The sequence below is a fragment of the Vombatus ursinus genome, unplaced genomic scaffold, assembly GCF_900497805.2.
Source record: "Vombatus ursinus unplaced genomic scaffold, bare-nosed wombat genome assembly UNPS02014768.1, whole genome shotgun sequence".
NCBI lineage: Eukaryota > Metazoa > Chordata > Mammalia > Diprotodontia > Vombatidae > Vombatus > Vombatus ursinus.
The window spans coordinates 13,899,293-13,924,667 of record NW_020954546.1 but is presented as its reverse complement, the minus strand read 5'-3'; the positions used below and the strand labels follow the sequence as shown (position 1 = coordinate 13,924,667).

Sequence of the window (25,375 nt, the reverse complement as noted above, 5' to 3'; positions counted from 1 at the left end):
TGTCAATGTCCCCCTCCCCTCTTCCACTACTTCCCCAAGGTGCTTTCGCCTTAGGTGAAAAAGTTCTGAGTTGTTATACCTGTTCAAAGGTATTACACACTTGATAGGGGGAGTGACCTTGGGGATCGGATGGCAGACAAAGTAGTGACTGCCACCAGCTCTCCTCTGACCCTCCCCCCACTCCTCAGTTCAACACAAGGATCCAGCTACCATTCAGCTTTCTGAATGGCTGATATACTCATGGACCGTGGGAGCAAGAAGGGACCTCGGAGATTACAGAGGGAAGAGACCTTTGAGGTCATCTAGATCAACCCCCTACATTTTACAGTTTGAGGAAATTAAGGCACAGACAACTTGAGGGATTAGCCCAAGGTCATAAAGGCAGAGCCAGGTTTTGAACTCAGGTCTTCTGACTCTAAACCCCAGTCCAATTCCTCATTTTACAGCTGAGGAAACTAAGGCACAGAGAGGGCATGGGATTTGCCCAAGGTCAAACCAACCCAGTGGCCGAGCCTGGTCTAGACCTCAAGCCTCCAGGACGCTAATTCATCCCTCTATTTATCCTGTCCACCACCTCTCCTCTGTTCAGCTTTCTAATGCTGAAAGCCTCAAAAGAGACAGCTCACAATCTCTCAGTGGCTGCTTTCTAGGAGGCAAAATGAGCAGAGATTCTAAGGATCTCTCTCTTGGTTGTCCCAGGCCAGGTGCTGAGGACGGATGGGAAGCTGTCCAAATGCTCCTGGTTGCCCTTCCTAATGGATCCATAGAATCCACCATCTCCGCCCCATCTTCAGATCAACAGAGATGACACAGGCAAAGCTCTAGGGCTACATACGCCTTGGGGATTGTGGGCCTGGGAAGCTAGAGATTTGGGTTCAAATTCTACCTCAGACATTTACTTGCTATGTGCCTCTGAGAAAGTCACGTGACTTCTCCTCAAATATGGGGGTCAGAACACTTGTACCGCCTGCCTCCAAAGGCTATTGCAAGCAAACATGCTATTTAAAGCTTAAGAGCTCGTATCCTGCCTCAGATATTTATTAGCCCCGTGACCCTGAGCAAGATACCTATTAGCCTCTCTCAGCCTCATCTGTAAGATGTAATGAGATTAGATAAGATGGCCTCTACAAGATCGTATGACTTGGGTTCAAATCCTAACTCTGACATTTATTGTGTGACATTGGGTAAGTCACCTATCCTTTCTGGGCCTCAGTTTCCTTAACTGTGAAATGAGGGGGTTGAACTAGATGACCCAAAGGTCTGCCCCTAACATCTCTAAATCTACCATCTTCTTGTCAATTTCTCATTGGATTACCAGTGGAGATGGAAGGCAGATAGCCATTCGCATCTCTACCTCCCAACATACACAATAAATACCCTCTCCTCCATGTGTTCCACCAACTCTATGTGATCGTTGATTTAGATGTAGAAGGTATCTCAGAAATGATCTAGTCCAACCCTCTCATTTAACTGAGCAGCCCAGAGAGAGTTGGTGACAAAGTCACAAAGCACGTGTAGCACACAGCGCTTGAACCCAGACCTCCTGATGCTCCATCCTGGGCTCTTTCCGTGGATGGCATCCTGCCTCTTCTCACCTTCTTTGTCAGGTATTATAGTAAAACCACCATAATAAAATCAGTTTTGTAACTTGCACTCATTTGGAGTCAGCTAAAGACAAAGTTTATACTATTCAGGAAGAATTGGGCTTATAGGTTCAATTAAAAAATAGTCAGTAGACATCTGTTAAGCACCTACTATGTGTCAGACACTGTGTTAAGTGTTAGGGATACAAAAAAAAAATGATATTCCCTGCTCTTGAGAAGCCTATAATCTAATGGGCAAAATAGTGAGCAAAACAGGGAGTGAGCTATAAAAGAGAATTGCAATTACTTGGGAAACTAAAGCCTTCAAGCCTTCAGAAGGGTGCCCAGTTGGAGATAATCAATGTGCTAATTACAAAGCACTTACTTATGTATTAAAGCAGGTCCCCAAGGGCCCTCTACTAAGCAACACTTTATTAGTCGGTTACTGTACCTCAAAGTAATCCAACTGAATTTCTTTAGTAATTTTCTATAATTTAGATGGCAGCCTTTCCCCTCTCCCTATCAGTGAGGCATTAACTGTATTTCCCTTTATTCATTCAAATATTTTGGGCACCCCATTCTGTACAAAAGAATTTGCTAGGTTCTAAGGGAGATAGAAATATAAGGAAGCCGCATTCTTTGGCGTATCCCCTTAAGGAGCAAAGGGCAGGTATGGTGGCTGTCAGTAAGAAATAGAAGTCCTGGTTTGGGGGTGTGGCTTTATCGACACCTGGCCACAGGTTTGGGGTTTTATTTTGTTTTTTAAACAACAACATAAGTGTTTTACTTCCATCCAGCATCTTAGTATCCCACTGTATTCACAAATGACGTCTGGAAGACTTCAGGTGGAGCCTGGGATGACTGAGGCCACACAAGATGGACAAGGTGACTTTATAAAAGGTTCGCTGGGGGGCAGCTAGGTGGCGCAGAGGATAGAGCACCAACCCTGGATTAAAATCCGGCCTCAGACACATAACACTTACTAGCTGTGTGACCTTGGGCAAGTCACTTAACCCCACTGCCTAGCCAAAAAAAAATAAGGGGTTCGCTGGAACTGGGGGAGCCGAGCTAGGCAGCAGCTTGTTTGAAAGATCTGCTGGCTTATCATGGGCTGGGCGGCCAACAGGAGACAACAGGTCAAGCAAGAAAGCTAGTGAAATCCTGGGCAGCAGCAAGAGAAGTGTAGCTCCAGCAAGGAGACAACGAGGTGCTCTGGGCAGACTGCGTCTTCTGCATCTTTGTTATGCCACGGTTTAGGAAGGGAACTGACCAGCTGGAGAGTTGGCTTAACGGATGGCGATCTGAATGGTGAAGGGCCTTGAATAACATAGAACTAGGGATGTTTAGCCTGGATAAGAGAAGAGTCTTATCCAGGGGGCAGAATCTTCAAGCGTTTGGAGGGCTGTCAGGCCAACAAAAGATGAGCCATCTGCTGGGTCCCAGAGGGCAGATCCAGGAGCACTGGGTGCTAGGAGGCAACTGGAGTTTGATGTGAGGGGGAAACATCCTAGCAATTAAGGGAAGGGGCTGCCTCAGGAGGTGGTGGGTCTTAAGCAAAGGGTCAGGTATTTGTCAGGCATGTTCCAGTGGGGATTCCTTGTGGCATATGGGATGACCAAGGTGGCCCCTGATGTCCCCTGAGCCTCTGGAATTCTGCGTATCCATGCCCATCCTTCCAGCCATCCTCTCCCGTTGTTGTTTGTCCTTCGTCCTCAAAGAGGACCATGACATAGGGAGGTGGTACCATGACTTGCATGTGAATTGGATTTGAGCGAGGGAGGGCTGTGCAAGGTCACCAGCCTCACTCTCTCCTCTGGAGCCAGATATAGATCAGGAGGACTGGAGACGGCCCCCACCCTCTCCCTCTCCTGTACTTCTGAGGTCCATGGGCAGAGTGTATCCCTAGCATCCAAGGGCAAGTGACATCCTTCCTCATGCTGTACAATCTCCTGTCCCTTCTCTGAGTCCCAATTTCCCCATCTGGAAAATTCAAGACATGGCCTAGATGCTTTCTAGTATCCCTTCCAGCTCTACCAGTCTAGAAACTTTGCCCAAGCTTGGCAGTGAGTGGGGTTAACAGCCAGGAGCTGAGACCTGCCTCCTCATCCCAGGGCAATGGGTGTGTGTTTGTCTGCAAGCCTCTCTGTGCACACAGCCCAGATAAAAACTTCCCACTCCATCTGAACTATTTGCTTTCCAGTGCAGCCAGGCTTTCTTCCCTTGTGGGACTGGTTGGGTTTCCCCTGGACTTCTTCCACTCAGGTCAGCCATCAGAGCCCCAGGGGGATAAGGGGTGTGCCAGGCTGCTCAAACAGCCTGAAAGCTGTCCAGGGGCAGGTCCCTTTAACACAACCAATAAACTCTCTCCCTTGGACAAAGTGTCGTCCATCCCCCCCCCCCCCCCACCCCGGGCTCCAAAGGCAGCCGGCTTCCCCAGCAAATCTAAGGAGAAATTCGGGTTTGATTCACAAACTCACAACTCGGGGTCTTGGTTCCTGTAGCCAAGTCCTTGAGAGGACCCCAGGGTAGGACTGGAGACCTTGTAGTCCAAAACAGACAGCTCAGCATTTCTTGGGCACATTCCAAGACGCTAGGCAAAGAGCAGGGGACGACCGGGCTCTCAGGGAGCCCTCAGTGCCTGGGAAGGGAAGCTTAATGTTTAACTACCCAGTTTGCTCTCGGTCAATTTGTCTCAGTGGAGAATGAGCCAATTCAAGGCCCATCCCCAGACTTCCCAAGTGCTTTCTGGTAAGGAAGGAGCTGCTGAGCGAATCAGGTTAGGGCCCCTTCTAGCGGGGATCCCCCCAGGACGTGGCCATGTCTCCCCTCTTATCAGCCCCAGGAGGTTCTGAGGGCAAGGGCTTTGTGTCCCACCTTGGGCCAGGGGCCCCCTTTTCTTCGCCACTCTCTCACTCCACTCCTTTTTTCCTTCATCACTCAACTGAAACAGTGCCTCCAAAGTTTCCGACAGTCGCTGAATAGCCAAATTAGATGGTTCTTTCCTGGTGTTCACCCTTCTGGGATGCTATGCAGCATCCGACATTGTGGACCGCCTTCTTCTCTCTGGTTAATTCTCCTACCTGTCTGACTGATCCTCCTTCTCCCTCCGTGGGTCATCTGCCATGCCACGCTCCCTCACTGGGGGCTTTCCACAAGCTTCTCTCCTAGGCCCTCTTCTCCCTCTGTGCTCTTTCTCCCAGCAACCTCATCAGCTCCATGGATTGAACTTTCACCCCTATGCAGATTACTCAGATCTGTATAACCAGCCCCAGTCTCTCCCCTGGAGCTTCAGTTCCACATTTCCAACTCTTTTGTTTTTATTATTAAGGTGGCACAGTGGATAGAGTGCCAGGCCTGGAGTCAACAAGACTCGTCTTCCCAAGTTCAAATCTGGCCTCAAACACTTAGTAGCTGTGTGACCCTGGGTAGGTCACTTCACCCTGTTTGCCTCAGTTTCCTTAGCTCTAAAATGAGCTGGAGAAGGAAATGGCAAACCACTGCAGTATCTTTGCTGGGAAAATCCCTAACGGGGTCACGAAGGGTCGGACCCTACTGAAAACAACTAAACAACAACAATTATTGGGCACTACAATTAGATATTCCAGACACATCTTAGCCTCAACATATCCAAAGTAGGGCACAATATCTCCCCTCCCCCACCCAAAACATCCCCAGTCTCTCCTTCCAAATTTCCCTGTTTCTGTTGAAGGCAGCACCATCCTTCCAGGGTCCAGGTACACAGCCTCAGCACCTTCCTCCCCCTCATCCCTCATCCCACATACCCAATCTGCTGCTAGATCTCACAGCTTCTCTCTCCATAACACCCCTCCCATCCAACTCCTTCTCTCTACTCACATAGCCACCCCCTTAGCCCAGGCCCTTACCACATCTCAACCAGATTACTGCAACAGCCCCCTCAATGGTCTTCCTTTCTCTAGCGAGCGTCTTCCCTGCTCACAGCTATCGAAGTGATTGTTCTTAAGCACAGATGTCATCATGTCACTCTCTCTACTTGATAAATTTTATACTATTTTTGGGATAAACTATAAACTCCTTTGTTGAGCTTTTAAAGCCCCACACATTCTTGGGGAAGATGGGTGGCACAGTGGATAGAATCCGGAAGGCTCTTCATTCTGGGTCCAAATCTGGCCTCAGTCAGGATACCCTATCTCCCACCTCCACACCTTTGTACCCGACATCCCCTAAGGCTCAAATGCACTCCTTCTTTACTCTGGCCTTACAGAATCCCTCTCTTCTTCATGATGCAGCCCTTCAAGCATCGAGTTTCTACTAAGCATCATCTTCTAAGCATCATTTTCCTCATCCCCTAACCGCTAGTAACCTCCCAAAACACCTTGTACTTAAGGACTTTGCATAGATTTGTATTTATTCTGTACATGCTGAAATCAGAGCGTGTTATCTCTCCCACTGGAATGTTAGCTCTCAGTAATTTCTGTCTTTCTGCCCCTAGCACTGGGCCTGACACCAAGTAGGTTCTTAATAAATGCTTGCTGATTGATGGACGCGGCAGGATGTGAGAAAGGTGGCAGAGAGACAACAGGCTGGGATGACTTCTTAGCTTTGTGAGATCAAATACAGGAAGGAGTCAAAAAGGAGCCTGAGGTCATGAATATGGGAGACTGAAAGGATATTGGCCCAAGTGGCAGAGAGAGGGAAAGCAGGACTGGGGGCAGGGCAGATAGCGTGCTCTAACTGTTCAGGTCACAGCTTAGGATAGTGCCTTCCCTGGGTAGGGGGAAGAAGAAATGTCCATCTGCTGACACCCCTTCCCAACAGCCCTAAACCTCAATCCAAATGCCTTCTCTCTAAAATGAGGGGGTGCAGACTAACTGGACCCAGGAGTTCTTTCCATTTCTAAGTCTACGATGCTATTACCCAAACACAATTCATATCCCTTGCCTCAGTTTCTTCCACTGTAAAATGAGGGGGTGGGACCAGATAGCTTTGGGGGTGCCTTCCAGCTCCAGAGCTAAGATTCTACGAACTAAAAATGAAAGACAAGCCAGCAGAAACTGATCAAAGATTTTGGGGGGTGGGGGGCGGGGCGGGGAGCAGGCAGAGAGCTGGGAATAAGGCACCTCAGACACAGCCAGCCAATCCCCCCCCAGCCAGCATGAAAGCCTGCCCTTCCCCCGCAGTGGGCTGCTCCCCCCACATCTATCTCCCCAAAGGCAAAAGCAATAAGAAAAGAAAAGATGGGGATGCAAAAGGCCGTGTGAGAGATACAGTTTCCAGGGTCTGGTTTCCCGGCATGTAAGGGAACACCGGTGTTATTTAAAGCCTTCCCATAGCAGCGCGTTGGGCGACTGTCTGCGTGACCGGGATGAAAAATCCGCAATCCTAATTCCAGCCCGGTGTGCCTATGGCAACCAGCGCTGTGTCCTTGGAAACTAATCTCGTGGTATTTGAACAATGTAACAGGGCCCTTTAATCTCTCCAACAGTAAATCTTTATACCAGCGCCATCAGGGCCCGGGAGCACGCAGAAAGATACAAAACACCGTTGTTTGCCGCCAGCGTGCAGGCTTGGAACCAGGGTGTTCCAGGTCGGGGCCGCCAGCTCTCCAAAGGGAGGGGGTGGGGGGAGTCATTTCCCCTTCCTTTGGCTGGCTGAGCTGTCACACCCCCGGGGAATCGGGGCCTGGAGTTTGGGGGTACTCAGGAGCCACAGTTACAGAGGAATTAGAGAAGACCTTTCCTGGATGGAGGAAGGAGCCCAATTTAGGTCTCCCCCCCCCCCCCCCCCCCCCCCCCCCCTAATACACAGAAACTTCTCTTCCAGAGCTCTCAGGGATCTAGAGATGGAAAGCTGGTCAGCTGACCCAACCCCTGCATTTTACAGATGAGGAAACTGAGGCCCAGAGAAGCTCACAGGACCATAGTTTGGAGCTGGAAGGGATCTCTGTGGCCATGTAGTTCGAATTCTTCATTTTACAGATAAGGAAACTGAGGCCAGAGAGGAAGGGACTTGCTGGGATTCAAATACAAGGCCTCTGATCCCAAATCTTGTGTTCTCACAAAGTACCCCCCCTCCCTCTTCCTCCTCCTCCCCACCATGTCATGTCCACTCATGTCCACTTAAGCACCAGGCATGCTCAGAATCACAGACAGAAGGCTCAAAGTGATTTAGACGCATTAAGGGCTTGGGTTCAAATCCTGACTTTGCCTCCTGCTATCACTCATCAGTAAAATGGGGTAACTGGGCCAAATGGCCTCTGAATTCCTAGTGCTGGATAACATGGGGAGACATCACAGGACAATATGTTGTGTCCTGATTTGGAGGCAGAGGACCTGGGCTAAAATTTCAGTTCTGCCTGCGTGATCGGCACTCAACACGATGCCTGGCACACAGTAGGCACTTTAATAAATGCCTGTTGACTTGATTTGGGCAAGTCACTTTATCTCCCTGGGCCTCAGTTTTTCTTATCTGCAAAATGGGGGCAGTGGACGGAATGACTTCCTGAAGTCTCTTCCTGTTCTGGAGCTATTATCTCTTCGTGTGAATCCTGGATCTGTCACTCAATACCCGTGTAACCTTGGAAAAGTCACTTAACAATAATATTAATAATGATGACAATATTATAGCATGTATAACATGATTTAAGGTTTGCAAAGCTCTTAACACATATTCACTCATTTGTTCCTCGCAACAATCCTATGGGGTGAATGCTATTATTATCTTCATGTTACAGATGAGGAAAATGAGGCTCAGACAAGTGAAGTGACTTGCCCAGGGTCATACAGCTAAGTGTCTTAAGGCGGTCTTTGAATCCTGGTCTTCCTAACTCTGAAGCCTGTATTTTATCCACTGCACCACCTAGCTGCAAGAGCTCTGAATCTATGACCCCCAAATCAATACTATGGGTCACATCAACATTCTCCCCCTCTCTCCCCCTACCCCTGGGTCCCCCATCCTCTCTTATGATATAGCAGAAAGGGCGCTAGGCTCAGAATCAGAATAGACCCGGCGGTGCATGCTGCCTCTGACACTCTGTGCTGCTTTGCCTCTCTTGGCCTCACTTTCCTCATCTATGAAATGGGCACGCTGTATCAATGCTCTCTGATTGTCATCCTTTAAAGCCATCTCCTTGCACCCTCCTTTGCACTCTCTCTCTCTCTCACACACACACACACACACACACACACACACACACACACACATTTCCACAGTCACTCTCACGCCCTTTCTCTCTTATGCCCTAAGAACAAAACGAGCCGTTGGCTGGCATTAGCCCATCTCCATTGGGTCACTGACTACATGTCTCTGATGACAGAGGGCAGGCCAGTCCCTAACCGGCGTCCTAGAGCCCTCCGACTCCCCCCTCCTCAGAGCAGGCCATCCCCAGCAGCCCAGATCTCCCCGTCCCCAGGTCCTTCCCAAGGACAGGGGAATCACCACGGCTTTCTTGAGTGACAGAGAGGGCCCTGGCCTTGGGCACTCACTGATAGAGAGGAAGAAGGAACACACTAGCTCTGAATGACTGAGAGTCTTAGGAAGGGCCTTGGACTTGGAATCCTTGGATTAGGAGACAAAGGACCTAGGTTCAAATCCCGCCTCTGCATGTACGACCTGGGTGTCTTTGGGCAAGTCGCTACCTTGTGGTTCTTCAAGGCCGTCCCTTCCATGATGCCTGCATCCTGGCCCTCCTCCTCATCCCTCTCCCACCAGGGCCTCTGGGATCCCTCTGAGCTCGAAATTTAGGTCCTATGAAGCAGGGAATTGCCTCTTCGAGGCTCATTTTTCTCATCTGTAAAATGGCAAGACTGGATTAAATGGACCCAAGGTTCCTTCCAGCTGTGGCACTACAACCCCCTGATCCTTGGACCCTGCAGAGGTGGGGCGGGAGGGGAGGCTGTGGGTATGGGACACTCCATATATTCTCAGCCAGCTGATACATTGGCTAGTTTGAGAAAATCCTTTCCTTTGCTTTTCTGAAACTTAATAAAGAGCTGCCTTGGGGTACAGGACTTGCCCAGGGTCACACAGCCAGTACAAGTCAGAGTTGGGATTTGAATCCCCATCTTCCTGACTTCTGAGGCTCTCTATCCCACACTGGCTCTCCATTAAGAAAATTAAACAAATAAAAAATAAAAATAGGGGCTTAAACCAGGCAATCTCCAAGGTTCTGTTCAGCTCTGATATTCAGACAAAGACAGGTCTTCACATTTCCAGGATTGGCCCATTTTTAATCTTGGGTTCGGATTTAACCTATGGCTCTTCCCCCTCGTCCGTCCTCTTTCTCTTGGGAATTCCAGTCCCAGCTCCCCCAGACACAGGCAGGCACCTCACTTTTCTGGGTCTCCATCCCTCCCTACCCTGAAGTAAAATACGGAGGGGAGGAGGAGGAGAAGGCAAGAAAGGCCGGGGAAGATGGCGGCCAGGTAGCGGCACTCCTGGGGAAGCGGGCCCCCCGGGGACGAGCTGAGATGCTGCTCTCCACAAAAGCCTCTTCCCCAGCCTCCTGCTCCCTGGTGGGGGGAGAAGTCCCAAGAAAATTAGCCTGACGGACAGCTTAATGTTTATAAATGACTTTGAATGTGGTGACTCCTCAAGGCACACACGAGGCATTGTCAGAAATCCATATCGCCGCTTAATGTGTTATAGGACAGCTCTGTTTCCTTTTATAGGTTTATGGGGCAGAGTGAGCTCATGCGCTATATTTATGCCTTTCTACTGATGGCGAATCTCCTGATTCTGTGGGACATTTGGGGGAAGGGGCGTACCTGAGCATCACCAGCCAGCATCTTTAAAGGATGTCCTTTCCAAGGCTCCTTCACTCTGGCCTTCATCCTCATTCCTCTCCACCAGAACCTTGGACTCTGCCCCTGGGCTCCACTTATCTTGCCCATTATCAGCCTTCCAAATCACTTCCAGGCCACCTCTAGTTGTCACTACCCTCTCCTTCTAATCATGAGAAGAGCTGGCATTTAGATAATGTTTTAAGATTCTCAGAGTCCTATTTCTTCTTCTTTTAATCCTCTTAGGTTAAATGACTTGCCCAAGGTCACACAGTAAGTGTCTTAGGTAGGATTCAAACTCAGATCTTCCTGACTCCAGGCCCAGTGTTCTATCCACTACCTCTGAGTCATTAGAAGAGAAGCTCCTCCCTGCTTGTACTCTACCCTCACTGCCAGGCACAGTCCCTGGTCCATAGTAAGTACTTAAGAAATGCTCATTCACTCATTCATTGTTTCTGACCCCTGGTGTCATCCCCACAGTCATACAGCAGAGGAGGGAATATGGACCAAGAAGAAAGAAGGTCACTGCCCAACAAGTCCCATGACCCTTCTGCCTTCCAGTGGACATTATTATATCCTATATCCTTCACTGACAATAGCCCCGCCCCACTCCCCCATCCATTCCTGCTCTCTCCCGCAGTCCAAACCCCAGGACATGCTAGAAGGGGAAATCACAGACAAAAAGCAGCTGACTTTCTTCTCTTCCTCCCTAATCAGGGAAAGACTGTCCATTAAATCTCACCTGATCCAATTCTCTCATTAGCATCAGGCAGTTAGTGTGAAGCTGCTAAACACGGGAGATATAAAGAAAGGTCAAAACCAGCCCCTGTCCTCAAGGACCTTGCGTTCTAAAGAGACGGAAGAGCAAATAACTGGGTGGGTATGCGATGCCTAGAAAAGAGACGGAAAGGGAAAGGCGCCAGCAGCTGGAGTGACCAGGAAAGGGATGTTGTTTCCTACAGAAAACTGGGAACTGAGCTTGATCTTGGAGAAGGCCAGGAAAAGAGAGGGATAGAGGTGAGGAGGGAAAGAACTCCAGGCCTAGGGGATGGCCAGTGCACTAATATGGAGCCAGGAGATGGAGAGCCGTGGAGCAGGAGCAGCTAGGAAGGGCCCAGGGTCTGTCCACCCTCCTGGTCTCCTACACTAGAATCCTGTCGGGTGCTAGAAGGAACAGCTTTTACATTTAAAAACACTTAACGCCTTCCCTTTTCGCCAGCCAAGGAAAGTCTCCGGTTAAACCTCAATAGAGCCTGACTCTCTTCTCCATCTTCTCCCTGGCTGCAGAACTCACCATCCAGGGTCGTCGTTCTCGGGAGCCCAGCCATCCACACATTCAGCGTGTCCCTGTGTGGATGGGGGTGCCTATGGGCATGGGCTCATTAGAATGGTGACCCCACGGAATGCTGGGATTGGTAGGGATCTGAGAGATGATGTGGCCCAGGGGCTCCCAGGGCCACATCAGGGAATATTGGGTAATATTTGGAATGTAACTCTAGTGCTACTGAAGGATTTCAAAGGCAGGAATGTTAGTGAAAAAAATCAGGGGTCAGTTTTCTTTATGAAAAATGAATCTACTTATTTCTTATATGCACCGGCACCATAAACTTATTTTCTTTCACATTGATTAGAGGGTCAGGATGGTAGTGTCAAAAGCCAGTGGGTATAGGCACTGAAAATGCTTGGGAATCCCTGATGTAATCTGATGGTCAGATTTTACAGATGGCAAAACTGAGGCCCAGGGAATAAGTGTGAAGATGGTTCCTCTTGGGAATAATTTCATGATAACGTTCTGGGTTCCCTGCCCTCCTAGCCTTCCAACCTTTGAAACTAGAACTGTTTAGGCCTTTAAGCCTGTTTTTAAATGTGTGTGTGTGTGTGAGAGAGAGAGAGAGAGAAGAGACAGAGATGGAGAGAGAAAGACAGAAGGAGAGAAAAAGAAAGAAAAAGAGGGGAGGGAGGGAGAGAGAGAAGAGAGTAAGAGAGAGAGGACAGAGAGATAAGAGAGAGAGCAAAGAGAGAGAAGAGACAGAGAGAATGAGAGTGTGTGGGAGAGGGGTACAGCTGTGCTCCCAGGTCAGCGGGTCTGCCACAATCCTCCTTGCCACTTGTCCTCCTCTGACCTTGTGGTTCCTATGGATGGGATTGGGATCTAGACCCCAAAAAGGAAAAACTCTGGACTTTCCCATACGGCCAAATCTCTGGCATTCGCTTGAGTCTACAATCCCATCAACTGGCCTTTCATTGTGGCTACACCCAATCTCCCAATTCTGTTACCCTTAACCCAGCCTAGCCCTCCATTGTCTTACCTCCCTATGGACCCGGGCCATTTCCCACCCTTAATCCTAGCTAGGCTCCATTCTCCCTTGGCCACGAGGTCCAGGTTCCGTTCACCCCAGTTTACTGGCCACTCCCTTCCAGATCTCCTTCCACCCCTCCCTCCAGTCACCCCAAACTACTTGGCCACTCCTAAATCCCTCCCACAGTCTTTCTGTATGCAAGGTCCATCTTGTCACCATTAAGGTGCTCAGATTCTTAAGTCTAGCCAATAGCTCACCAACATTCAGACTCCTCAGGAGTCTGCCCAATATGAGGGATGTTCTAATAAACCTTGTCTTTGGCTCAAAGAAGACTTAGGTCAAATTCTTTCGAGCAGGACCCACGTGTTGTCATTTTGGGGTCCCAGCACCCCTGAACCCCTAAACCTCAATACTACTGAGTCTAGGAAATGGGCTTGGGCCGCTGTGACTGAGTCCATACCTTGTTCCCCAGACCAAGCAGCTGGGTTGCACTCTTGGTTTCTCCTGCTTGAGCCCCTCATTGGTATATAGCACCCCAATATATTGGTATGTAACACTGCATAGAACCCCAATTTCTCATTTTAGCCCCACCTCCCATCACTTCAGAGAGTCAGGGGACCATAGACATAGAGCTGGAAGGACCTCAAAGGTCATCTAGTCCGTCCTCCTCATTGCACAGACGAGGAAACTGAGGCACAGGGAAATGAAGCGATTTGCCCAAGGTCACACACAGAGCTAAAGCTGAAAGGGACCTCAGAGACTAGAGAAACATAGATTTAGAGCTGGAAGAATGGTCCAATCCCCTCAATGTACAGATGAGGAAACTGAGGGAAAGAATGGTTGAAATGACTCACCCAGAGTCACAAAACTAAGTTCCCGAGGCAGGATCTGAACCCTGTTCTTCCACATTCCCAGACCCTGCCATATACCTATTAAACCACATTACCTCTGTCAACACTAAGGCTCACTCCCATCTCGCTGCTCCAGCCCCTGCCAGACACCAAGCGTGTGCCTGTCACCTTCCTGGACACCTTGCCGGCTCAATCAACCTGCCAGGCTGCTGTCGGGCCACCTGGTCTCCAGGTCTGCAGCCCCCTCCATGTGATCTGGCTTGCTGCCTGGCCTATGACAATGAGGGCAGCTGCTTTCCCTCATCATCTGGCAGTTCTGGTTTTCTGTCTCTGGGACACGTTCTGTCCATGGACAGCCTGGCAAAATTCTGAGCTGGCCGGCTTCTGTTGGGTGGCTGGAAATGTCAACTCTTCCCAGACCATCAGACACACCCATATTCAAATGAATGAACCTAAACACACTGCGAAAGCCAAAATCAAGATGTGGGTGGGGCCGGGTGGGATGGGACGTGTGCGTTATTTGCTTCTTAGATTTTGTGTGGGAATTTTAACACCTTTGCTCCTGCTTCCTGCGATTATAGTAGGACAGCTGGGTGGCTCCAGGGCCTGGAATCAGGAAGAGTCATTCTTCCAGAATCAAATCTGGCCTTGGACACTTACTAGCTGTGTGACCCTGGGCAGGTCACTTAACCCTGTGTGCCTCAGTTTCCTCATCTGTCAAATGAGCTGGAGAAGGGAATGGCAAACCACTCCTGTATTTCTGCCAAGAAAACCCCAAATGGGGTCACGAAGAGTCAGACACGACTGAAAAATGACTGAACAATTACTGTAGGGAGTAGAGATCTAGGGCTGGCAGTGACCTAAGAGGGCATCTGGTCCAAAACCCCCATTTTACAGGTGAGAGAACAGAGGCCCAGGGAAGTGGTTTGTCCACGGACTTATAGCTGGAAGGGGCACGAGGCCACTGAGTGAGAGGATCATAGATGTAGAAGCAGACAGGTCCACAGAAGCCATCTAGTCCAACCCCCCTCATTTTACGCATGAGGAAACTGAGGAACAGAGAGGTCAGACAGCTAGTATGTATCTGAGGCAAGTCCAGTAGTCTGTCCATTACAAATATAAACAATGAAGCAATCAACAGATGAGCATTTATTAAGTGCCTACTATATGCTTGCTTCCATGCACTAGTATCCCCAGAGACTGGCCTGGTGCCTAATCTATGTTAAGTACTTAACAAATGGAACTAATTAACTAATTCTAGCTGTTATCTAATAGCTAGAATATTTCACACTTCTTTCTTCACAATTCTGCATGATTATACACATTTTACAGATGAGAAAACTGAGGATCAGAGGGGTAAAGTCTTGGGGTTTTGGCTCATTCTCTTCCTCTTCCCTTTCCTTCCTTCCAAACCTCTATTTTCCAGGCATACCCTTCCCCAAATTGGGCCTACAGTCCACGCACCACCTTCCTCATCTCTGTCCCACTGAGCTCCATCCTGTCTTCCGTCTGGTCCTTCTGCGAACTGGGTCCTCCTCTTCCCGTTCCTGTGTTTTTCTCACTGCTGCCCTACATGGCTGGAACAATTCAGCACTCCACCCTTCCCTTTTTTTTTTACCATTCACTTTAGCAAGCTAACACTTTCTCCTGGATGCTCTCTCAGATTTATTCAAACATGGCGGAGTGTTGGTGGGACTGGTGGAGGAAGTCCCATCTTAAGCTACTTTTTCTGTCAATGTGGCAGATGACAGGGAGGGGGAAACCCCAATGGAGGGGTGTGAGGCTGGCCACTGGGGAACACCTGGATGAAATCCTAGGACAATGGGAACAGATCAGTGCACCCTCAGGAGACCTGGGAGAGCCCGCAAAGAGAGACTTCAGGAAGCCTTCGAGAGACTTCAGGAAGCCTTCAAAAACCCTCTCCAGGAAGCCTTCAAAAACCCTCTTGGCATGTTCTCTGACCTCCTCTGGTCCCTCGACTCCACTGACCACCTCCAGGCTAGGAATAAAGGGGGGCGGAACCCAGGGCACACAAGATAACAACTGGAAGGGAAGTCCAAGGTCTTGAAGTCAGAGGACTTGGCTTCAGATCGCCCCTCTAACACTGGCTATGTGACCTTGGACAAGTCATTTCCTTGCCCAAACTTGGGCCTCAGTTTCCCCAACTGTAAAATGAGTCAGGTAGGCTGGATGGCTTCTTTGAGGTCCCTTCCAGCTCCAGAATTAGGATCTTCTAGCCAGGTCCCTTCCGGCTCCGAATCTATGGGTGCTTTGGGGGTAGGGAGCAGAAGCTGGGAAACCCAGCCCAGGCCCCGGCCCCACCCCTCCTCCCTCTCATCTCCTCCCTCAGACCCATCCTCACCTTAATCTCCACTCCAGGCTACAGCTTCTGCCAGAGGTTTATCTAGGCTCATTTGCATTCTGTATAAATATTTATTTGCTCTTAACTGGCACAGTCAACTTGCCCCGTGGCACCGCATGCTGGTTTGGATGGTTGGAGAAGGGGGTGTAGAGGGAGGGGGGACCAGCTCAGCTTCATTCATCAGCCTATTGTACCCCTGGGGAGAAGGGAGAGAGGAGAGGGAAGGGGGCACCTACATTTAACACCCCCCCAGTGGGAAGAGAGGAACACCAGCCCAGTAGCCTTCTGCCCTCTCCTCTCAGCCTCCCCGCCTCCCCCAGCCCAGCCCCAGACCTCCCTCCACCAGACATAAATAGGGGAGGCTAAAGTAAGAACAACTGTAATAAAAGTGAGAAAAAGTCAAGTTGCTTCTTGTTGGACCGGTGGGGGGTTGGGTGGGGGGGGGGGGAGGAGGGAAGGAAAACCGCTCATGGCTCCTGGGTGATCTAATCCAAATGCATTCAAACGCAGGGAGAGAGACAGGTCTTTTCCACAGCTGGGTCTTTCCATCCTGGCTAGCAATCTAGCTATGAAATCTCACCTCCTCCTCTGTTCTCGGCCAGACTGCTGGACTCACCTTCCTCCATCCAACCCTTCCCTGCCCTCCCTCAGACGCCCGCAGTAGCTCCCTATTGCTCCTGACAGGATCATGGGGTTTAGAAATGCAGAAGACTCGGAGATCATGTAATTATAAGCCTTTTATTTTATGAGAGGGGCAGAGCCTAGTATAGGGATCACCTAGAAGAGGAAAGTCTATAAAGGAAGGTCAGTATCTTTTCTGCAAAATAAGTCTAAGAACAGGGGTTCTTAACCTTTTTGGTGTCTTGGACTCCTTGGGCAGTCAGTCTGGTGAAATTTATGGGCCCTTTCTCAGCATTATGTTAAATGCATTAAATTAAATACATGGGATTACAAAGGAAACCAGCCGTATTCAAATACAGTTATCATAATTTTTTTTTTAAAGTTCATAGTCCCCAGATGAATAATCCAGTTGTCTGAGACCCTGGAATGTGAAGTGACTTTTCCCACGGTCACAAAGAAAGTATAAGCCAGGCCTTCCTGTCTTTAAGGCCTGACTATCTATCTATTCTCCTATGATGCCTTTTTATAGCATTTCAAAATTTGTCAGGTCCTTTGCATGTATTATCTCATGCAATCCTCACAAGTGACTTGTCCAGGGTCAATCAGTCAACGTGTCTGAGGCAGAATTTGAACCTGGGTTTTTCTACCCTCAAGCCTGGCTCTATGTATTATACCACACTGCCTTCTTTACTTTACGTGGATTGATCACATCTAAGGCAGCCTGCTGTGGTGGAATGATGGCTGTATAGGAGGACAGGAGGCCTGGGGATCCTTTCCTGGCACCTACCACATGCAACCTTAGGCACTCAAACTCTCTGGGTCTCAATTTCCTCACCTGCACAGTGAGGGGAATGGACCCCGGGTCCTCTGAGGTCCTTTTTAGCTCTGAATCTGTAATTTCATGCTCCAAGCTACAAAAGGCCTTGAATTTTATATGGGCTCATGGGCTTATCCATGAGTAGGAAGGGATCTACCCCTCTCACTTTACAAAGGAGGAAACTGAGGCAGCCTGAGTCGGTGACATTCTCTATCCAGGCTTTATGGTTAATAACATTAGCCTCCCTTGCTAATGCCCAGTGTATACTGGTCCAGAATAACTGCACCTCTCCTTCTCCTCTCCAAGGTAAGAAGCAAATAGTGATCAGGAATTTTTTACTTGGCTATTAACACTGGAAAATTTCCCTTTCCCAAGCCAAACTAGAAAAATAGACCTAGCTTTGATTTCAAGAAACATTTCTTAGGGGCCTATTCCTTCTAGAGCTCTTTGCTATGCAAGACACAAAAGTTAAATCTGACAGTGCCCTCATGGCACCATCCCTACAAGGGGAAGTGACCACCCACACGGCTAAGGACCGTACAAAATGAGCTGTCATGAGTGCATAAGAGAAGGATAAGCCAACCGCTCTCCAAGGCCCGGGGAGGGAAGGATGGTTACTGACGAGAGGGAATAGAAGCTTCATGGGGAAAGCAGATATTCAGCTGGGCTTGAAAGAACGGATAGGATTTCAGTGGCATGGAGAAGAGCAAGATATCGAGGGCACAGAGCAAAGGCAGGAGGCTTGGCATCAGGGGATGGAGGATGGGGACCCGTCTCTTCTGGGACACAACACTTATGGAAGGGAACAGAGGAGATAAACTTGTAATGGTGGAGCACGGCTAGATTGATGGAGGCCTTCAATGCCGAGGGACGGAGTGTGAACTTTATCCAGTAGGATTTGATGAAGGGTTTGGAGTAGAGAAGGGACATGAGTAAGCCAGAAAGAAGGTGAATTAGTCTGGAAATGGAGCAGGAGGGGAGCTGGAGGGGGAAAAGTAAAGGTGGGAAGGCTGGTTAGATAAGTGGTAATGAGGATGTAGATTAGGATGGTGATGAGGAGAAAAGAGGGGAGAGGGAGGGAAGAGAGGGAAGGGAGGAAGAGGAGGGTAAAAGGGGAGGGGAGGAGAGGAGAGGAAAGATGAGGGAGGGGAAAAGAGGGGAGGAAAAGAGAGAGAGGGAACAAAGAGGGAGGGGAGAAGAGATGGAGGGGAGAGAAGAGGAGGGGAGAGAGGGAAAGAGGAGGTGAGAGAAGAAGAGGAGAGAGAAGGGGAGAGGAGGGAAGGAGAGGAGAGGAGAGGATTGAGGGGGAGGGGAGAAGAGATAGAAGGGAGGGGACTGAAGTGGAAGAGAGGGATACAAAAGGTTTTCCAAGTGAAGAATTGACAGGTCTTGGTAACCAACTGGATTAGGGGAAGGTGGAAGGTTTCTTACGCATTCTATTGAACACTGGACATTAACCATATTAGCTAAAGGTGTACATTAGCCACAGGGCACATACCTATTCTATATATTTATATCATACAATAGTGGGGTGGAGAAGGATAGTGACTATGGATACCCGACAAATAGCCCCATGAATGAATGATGGAACAGAACAGGATACCATACATAGCATGACAATGGTACTGTGATAACAGCAACAATACAGCTAACATTTATATAGCGCCTACTACGTGCCTGGCCCTGTACAAAGCACTTCACAATTATTCTCTCATTTGATCGTCACCACAATCCCGGGAGGTAGGTACTATTGTTACCCCCGTTTCACAGGTGTACAGAGGTTATATGACTTGCCCAGGGTCACACAGAAGCTCTTTGGAAACAGCGTGGGTGCCCATCAATTGGCAAATAACTGAAAACTTCATGGCACATGAATATAAGGGAACAGTATTATACAGTAAGAACTAACAAATGTAGAAGTTAAGAGAAACACGGGAAGGTCTGTATGAACAGGAAGGGAACGAGCATTTACTAAGTACCTACTGTGTGCCAGGCACTGGGCTAAGCGCTTTCTAGCTTAGCTCACATGTGAATGGCAATGAAGCCCAAGGCTGATAGTGCGGAGCCACCATTCCTTATCTCTCTTCTGACAAAAGTCCAGACTCTGGTCCATCGCTACGGTTCCAGGATTTCTGAGAGGTCCCACACAGAAGCTCCCCAGTTCTTTCAGCAGCCGTGGGGAGAGTGGTCTGAACCCACAGAGAGCAGTTGGGCTCTGTCTCCCCATCTCTTTGCTTTTCCTGGATTTTCCTGCTCAGTCAGAGGACCCGTCTCCTTTGCAGAGAATGACTAGTCTTTCGTCTGCACTGCTATCTGTGGTCATCTTTCCATTGTACTGATGAGTGACCTTCCTGTCTGTCCACAGTGCCTAGAACATGGTAGACACTTAAGTCTTTATTGGCTGACCGACTGATTTCACTCGGTTAGGCAGTCAATGGCATGGCTCCATATAGGTACGTGTGAGTGACATGTGTCTCCCCAGCTCTTCTAAGCTCCTCACAGGGCAGGGTGGGGTCATCTTCTCTCCTATCTTCCCACTGTATGACAGGACCTGGCACACAGAGGCCCAGAGAGTTGAACTGATTTGCTTAATGTCACACAGTAAGTGGCAGAGGGAGGACTTGAACCCATATCCCCTGCTTTCCAAGCTGGTGATCTTTCCATAGTACCATGTGGAAACCTTGTTATCTCCTCTCTCCTTCTAGCTCCAGCCCTCCTGGATCCAGAGACTATTGCCTAAGATGGTGAATTAATTTGTTAATCAGTTCCCTTGAAATGGGTTATGAACAATTAGGCAATCTGCGCCCCCCTCCCCATCAGCTGGGCTGCCAGGTAGCTTTCTCAGGCTGATGCTACAGCAGGCAGCTCGCCCCTCAGGGAGTCGATCCAGCCGAGGAGCTGGAGAGCTCTCTGCCGCCTCTTCACGTACCACCCGGAGTCTCCGAGTGGGTAAACACAGCTCGACTTCATGAGGAGAAAGTAAATATTGAGATTTGAGTTTATTTCATCAGCTCAGCAAGGCTACCTTCCTTCCATTTCCCCCCTTCTTCTCCATCAAAAGGGAATGATTACCATACTCCCCCAGAGAAGGTGCTTGGGGTCAAATAATAAGCTGACGAGCATTTATTAAGCACCTGTTATATCTGAGGCACTGTGGATAGGAAGATGACACCGCCCCTACCTCAAAGAGCTCACAATTCAACAAGCATGTATTAGACACCCACTGTGTACCAAGCCCTCTGGGTACAAAGATGATACTGCCCCTACCCTCAAGGAGCTCACAATTCAACAAGCATTTATTAGGCACCAAGCACTCTGAATACAAAGATGGAACTGTCCCTCTCCTCAAGGAGCTCACACTTCAACAAGCATTTATTAAGTACTCACTGTAAAACAAGCACTCTGGATACAAAGACGGAAATGTCTCTACCCTCAAGGAGCTCAGAATTCAACAAGCACTTATTAGGCTCCCACTGTGTACCAGACACTGAGGATATAAGGGCAAAAATGAAAAGATCCCTGCCCTCAAAAAGCTTACATTCTATCAAGGGAGCTCACAATTGAACAACAAACATTTAATAAGCACGTACTGTAGGCCAGGTACTATACCAGGCACTGAAGGCCCAAAGACAAAATTGAACAATTCCTATCTTCAAGAAGCTTGCACTATATGGCCCCGTCATCCAGATTAAGAGTAGAGAAGCCTGGAGATCAGAGGTTCTTAACCTGGGGATCCGGGAGCTTGTTTGAAAAAATTATAGCTATTTCAACATAATTGGTTTCCTTGGTAATTCTATGGATTCTGCTTTATGCATTTAAAAGCATGAGAAGGGAGTCCATAGACTTCACCAGGCTGCCAAAGTGGGGAGAGAGACAGACAGAGACAGAGAGAAAGAGAGAGAGAGAGAGAGAGAGAGAGAGATAGAGATAGAAAGAGATATATATAGAGAGAGACAGAGAGAAAGAGAGAGACAGAGACAGAAAGAGAAAGACAGAGAAAGAGATATATATATAGAGAGAGAAAGATATATAGAGAGAGACAGAGAGATACAGAGAGAGTAAGAGAGTGAGAGACAGAAACAGAGAGAGAGGGAGAGACAGAGAGACATATATATAGGGAGAGACAGAGAGATACAGAGAGAGTAAGAGAGTGAGAGACAGACAGACGGACAGACAGAGAGCTCACTCACATTCACACACGCAGGTTCAGCGGATCACAGACAGAGCTGGGAGGGGCCTCAGAAGTCATTACTCCAACCTCCCTTATTTTACAGATGAGCAAACTGCGGCCAGAGGGGCTGAGCGGCCTGCCTCCCCAGAGTCAGCCATTGACAGAGGCAGGATTTGAACCCCGGTCTTCTGACTTCAGATTCAGCTTTCCTTCCTCCGCACCACACAGCACTCTTGTCAAAACAGCCTGCAAGGCCCATTCTGGAGGCTTCCATTGTCCCAGCTCAGAAATCCTCTAGGGAGGCACAAAGGCAGTGAAGAGACCCGAACTAGAAAATGACATCAGCTGCCCTCCAGAATCTGGGTGCGCAGTGCTCCGCTGGAGTGTCAAGAGCCGGAAGCAGGTTGAGAGAACGAAGAAGAAAGGGGACAGGAAGAGTCCAAAGGGAAGAGTAGGAAGGGCTCCTTCCTGAGGGGCCTGGTAGACAGCTGCTCCCCTCTCCTGGCCTCAGTTTACCCATCCGTAAAATGAGGGGATTGGACTAGAGGAGCTCTGGGGTCCCTTCCAGTCCTAGATCTATGTGGCCACCTTGCTTTGTGAGGCCTCAGTTTCCTCATTTGTCAAACGACAGGAGTGGACTCAATGGCCTTGAAGGTCCCTTCCAAAGCCAAGTCTACGATCCCAGGCACCCCCATGATGCACATGCCTCTGCTTTGCTTCAGAAAGAAGGGGGGCACTAGAGGCAGTCTGAACCCCTGCTCTCTCTCTCAGAGCGCTAGGCTTGAAGTGAAGAGGGGCCTGGGTCCTAATCTGACCTCAGAAATTGACTGCTCTTCCTTATGTGCAAAATGGCGCCATGCCACCCGCCCCCCCCATTACCTGACAGGGTTTCGTGAGTGGAGAGCTTGGCGGAATGTAAAGCATTTGAGTGATATTCCTTATTATTCCTCCCACTCCCAAGTCTGCCCAAGACCTGGCAGAGCTCATGATTATTAGAAGACAGTGGGATTCCGCGGAAGGAGCGCTGAATTCAGCCAGAGGATCCCAGCTCTTCTACCTACAAGCCGGGAGATCTCCAGCAACTTGGTAATGACTTCATCTGCAATACGAGGGGATTGGACTAAATCCTAGGATTAGGAGGCAGAATACGCTGAAGACCTGGGTTCAAATCTTGCCTCTGATGCTCTGCAGCTGCATGACATGGGCAAATCACGTCAGCTTTATGTGCCTCAGTTTCCTCACCTGTAAAATGAGGGTAATAATGACTAGTCTAATACCTACTTCATAGTGAGGATCAAATAAAAAATATTTAAAAAGTACTTTGTAAACACTAAGCTTAAATCATGATCCTTTTGCCACTGTGGGCCTTACTTTCCTCATTTGTGAGCTCAGTGGGTAAAGTGTGGAGTCAGGAAAAGCTGAGTTCATATCTGGTCTTAGAATTTTTCTAGCTGTATGACCCTAGGCAAGTCACTTCACCCTGTTTACCTCAGTTTCCTCATCTGTAAAAATGAGCTGGAGAAACAAATGGCAAACCACTCCAGTATCTCCGCCAAGAAAGCCTCAAACTGGGTCATGACGAGTCAGACACAACTAAAACAAAAAACCCAAAGACTTGATGCCTCCTAAGTCCCTTCCACTTCTGAATCTCCAGCCCCCGGACCCACCCCCTTCACTTCCACCCTCCCTCTGGTTATTTTCTCTCTAGTCTTAGAGGCGAATGAGTCTGAGCCCTCAGCATCTTGACCAGTGACTAAAATAGCAACAAAGTCAGTGAGAAGACACAGCTTAAGATATGGGGGACCTGCACGCGAGACCTCCCTCTGATTAAGCCACTAAATCACTGTGTAAGTCTGGGCTTACCTTCCCCTCCTTTCAAAAATGAAGGGATTAGACTCAATCTCTGAGGCCACTTCCAGCTCTAAAATTCATCACATCATAGTCTGAGAGCAAGAAGATACTTCAGAGGCCATTCAGCCTGATTCTTTCATTTTACAAATGAGGAAACCGAGGCTCAGAGGTGAAATGACTGGCCCACATTCAGAGGCTCTCAAAAGGCTTCAGGACAGACTAGCCCAGGGGGGCACAGGCTGAAAATATGGGATGAGTGGGAGGGTTGAGAAAGCCCCAAATTAAATCGGGAGGAAATCATGATCAGTCTCTCAGCCATAGCTCTCTCTCATTCTTATCCAGGTGCTCCTGGCTTTAAGGGATCCCAAAATAGAAAAACTCCAATTTGCCCAGCAGACAAATCAGGGTGTGTGTGCGCTCTGTGCCGAGGGAGACAGAGGCACGGCTCTGTAAGCAGCAGCTCCCGGGGGCATCAGAGAGAGGCTTCTGACTGCCTGGGCTCAGTTGGCACAGGACTTTTAGGAACCCACAGGCCCCTTCAGGATGGGTCTGCATCTTCCAAGGCAGATGGCAAAGCTAGTCTGTGCATCCAAGACTCAGTCCTCCTCCCCCCTCGGTCTGAAGGGGAAGATAATCCCAGAGAGTGACCCCAGAATGACGGGAAGACCGAGCACCTGCCCTGAGGGAATCCCTACTCTGGTGGGGGAGACACAGCCCCTGCTGTCAGAGAGCCTCTGTTCTAATGGAGTGGGACACAGATATGTCTTAGTCTGATGATAAGATCTTTGATCCAAGACTTAGAGCTGAAAGCGATCTTAGAGATCTGGTCCAACCCTGCAAAGTGAACCCCAAAGAGGTTAAGTGACTGACCCAAGGCCACACAGCCACTACCGAACCCGGGTCTTTTTCCACTGTACCATGAGATAACTTCCAAGTCTCTTGACTGGAACACAGTTGACATCGGCTCCATCTTGGATTGGAGGAGGGGAGTGTCTCTCTCCTCTCCATCTCCAGTAGCAGTTAGTCAAATGGCACGAAGAACACGCCAATGTCCATCCATCCAAAGACTCCATGGTTTGCGTGAGTGACCCTGGCTGCCTCTAGAGTTTTGTGTTTCTTTCTTTATACACAGCAGACCAAAAAGCAATCCTAAGACACGGACATTTTGAGCCCTGGTGACCACCTTTTGAGTTTAAGAAATCAAAAGTCCGTGGGGGAGTGACTGGAAACAGGAGGTACTTTCTGCAATCTCAGAGGAAAAGGCTGAAGCCAAGAATATGGGTGATGGATGCCTAACTGGCCAGAAGACAGGGACCTTGAGTTGCTATTCAGGCAGTATAGATCCAAAGTGAATATGAAAAATCTATCAGTCCCACAAATCTCCTGGGAGTCTTTCTTGCCTCCCAGGAGATTAGAAGCAATGGGTTAATATTTCATGTCTTTAGTATTTGTCAATGTGTGATTATAAGTCTTTTGTATTTTAAGCATTTCTTCTGTGGTGGAAAAAATAAATAGCTGTCCTATACCTGTTATCTACTACTCTGCACAATGAATACTTTTCAAGAAGTGATCCTGTCAATTCCCTTGGGGAAACCTTCACATAGGCCATTCCTAAGCTAGATTGAAGAGATTTTCCCCAAGATTCTACTCCAAGTTGGGCTTATAATGAGCCAGAAAGTATAAGAAAAGGAGGGCCAGTTTTTGGCATCAAGTTCTCCCAGGACTTAACCTAGTCTACCTGAAGCCAGAACCAGGATCCTTCTACTGGAAAAGTTATAGCTTTAAAACCAGGCCCATGTGCCAGGACTCCGTCAATTCTTCCCTTCAGCATCAGACAGGAATGGTGTGGGGACATCTGCTATCACCTCAGGCCTTTCCCTCCCTTCCCTCAATCCCCTGAGCTTACTTTCCCCAGGATACTTTTGCCACAGTGAAAGACGTACGCTGACCATTGGCTCAGTATTCTTGTGCTTATGAGTGATGGGCTAACTGGGGTGCTGTTACCCTCCTGGCTCTCCTCTGCCTCACCACAAGGGTAGTTCCAAAATACCAACTAATTC

At 48.8% G+C, this 25,375-nt stretch overlaps 1 protein-coding gene across 5 annotated transcripts in view; it reads right to left on the bottom strand.

Moving 5' to 3' along the window:
- GTF2IRD1 (GTF2I repeat domain containing 1) overlaps nucleotides 1-25,375 on the bottom strand; it is a 231,237-nt gene that overhangs the window by 182,478 nt on the left and 23,384 nt on the right. Inside the window, exon 1 of one of the 5 annotated variants that reach the window (XM_027862358.1) lies at nucleotides 4,061-4,141. The exons of the other annotated variants lie outside the window; for them this stretch is intronic. The gene's annotated coding sequence lies outside the window, so the exon portion shown is untranslated. Of the gene's footprint in view, nucleotides 1-4,060; nucleotides 4,142-25,375 lie in introns of those variants that run through there. 5 annotated transcript variants of the gene reach the window in all.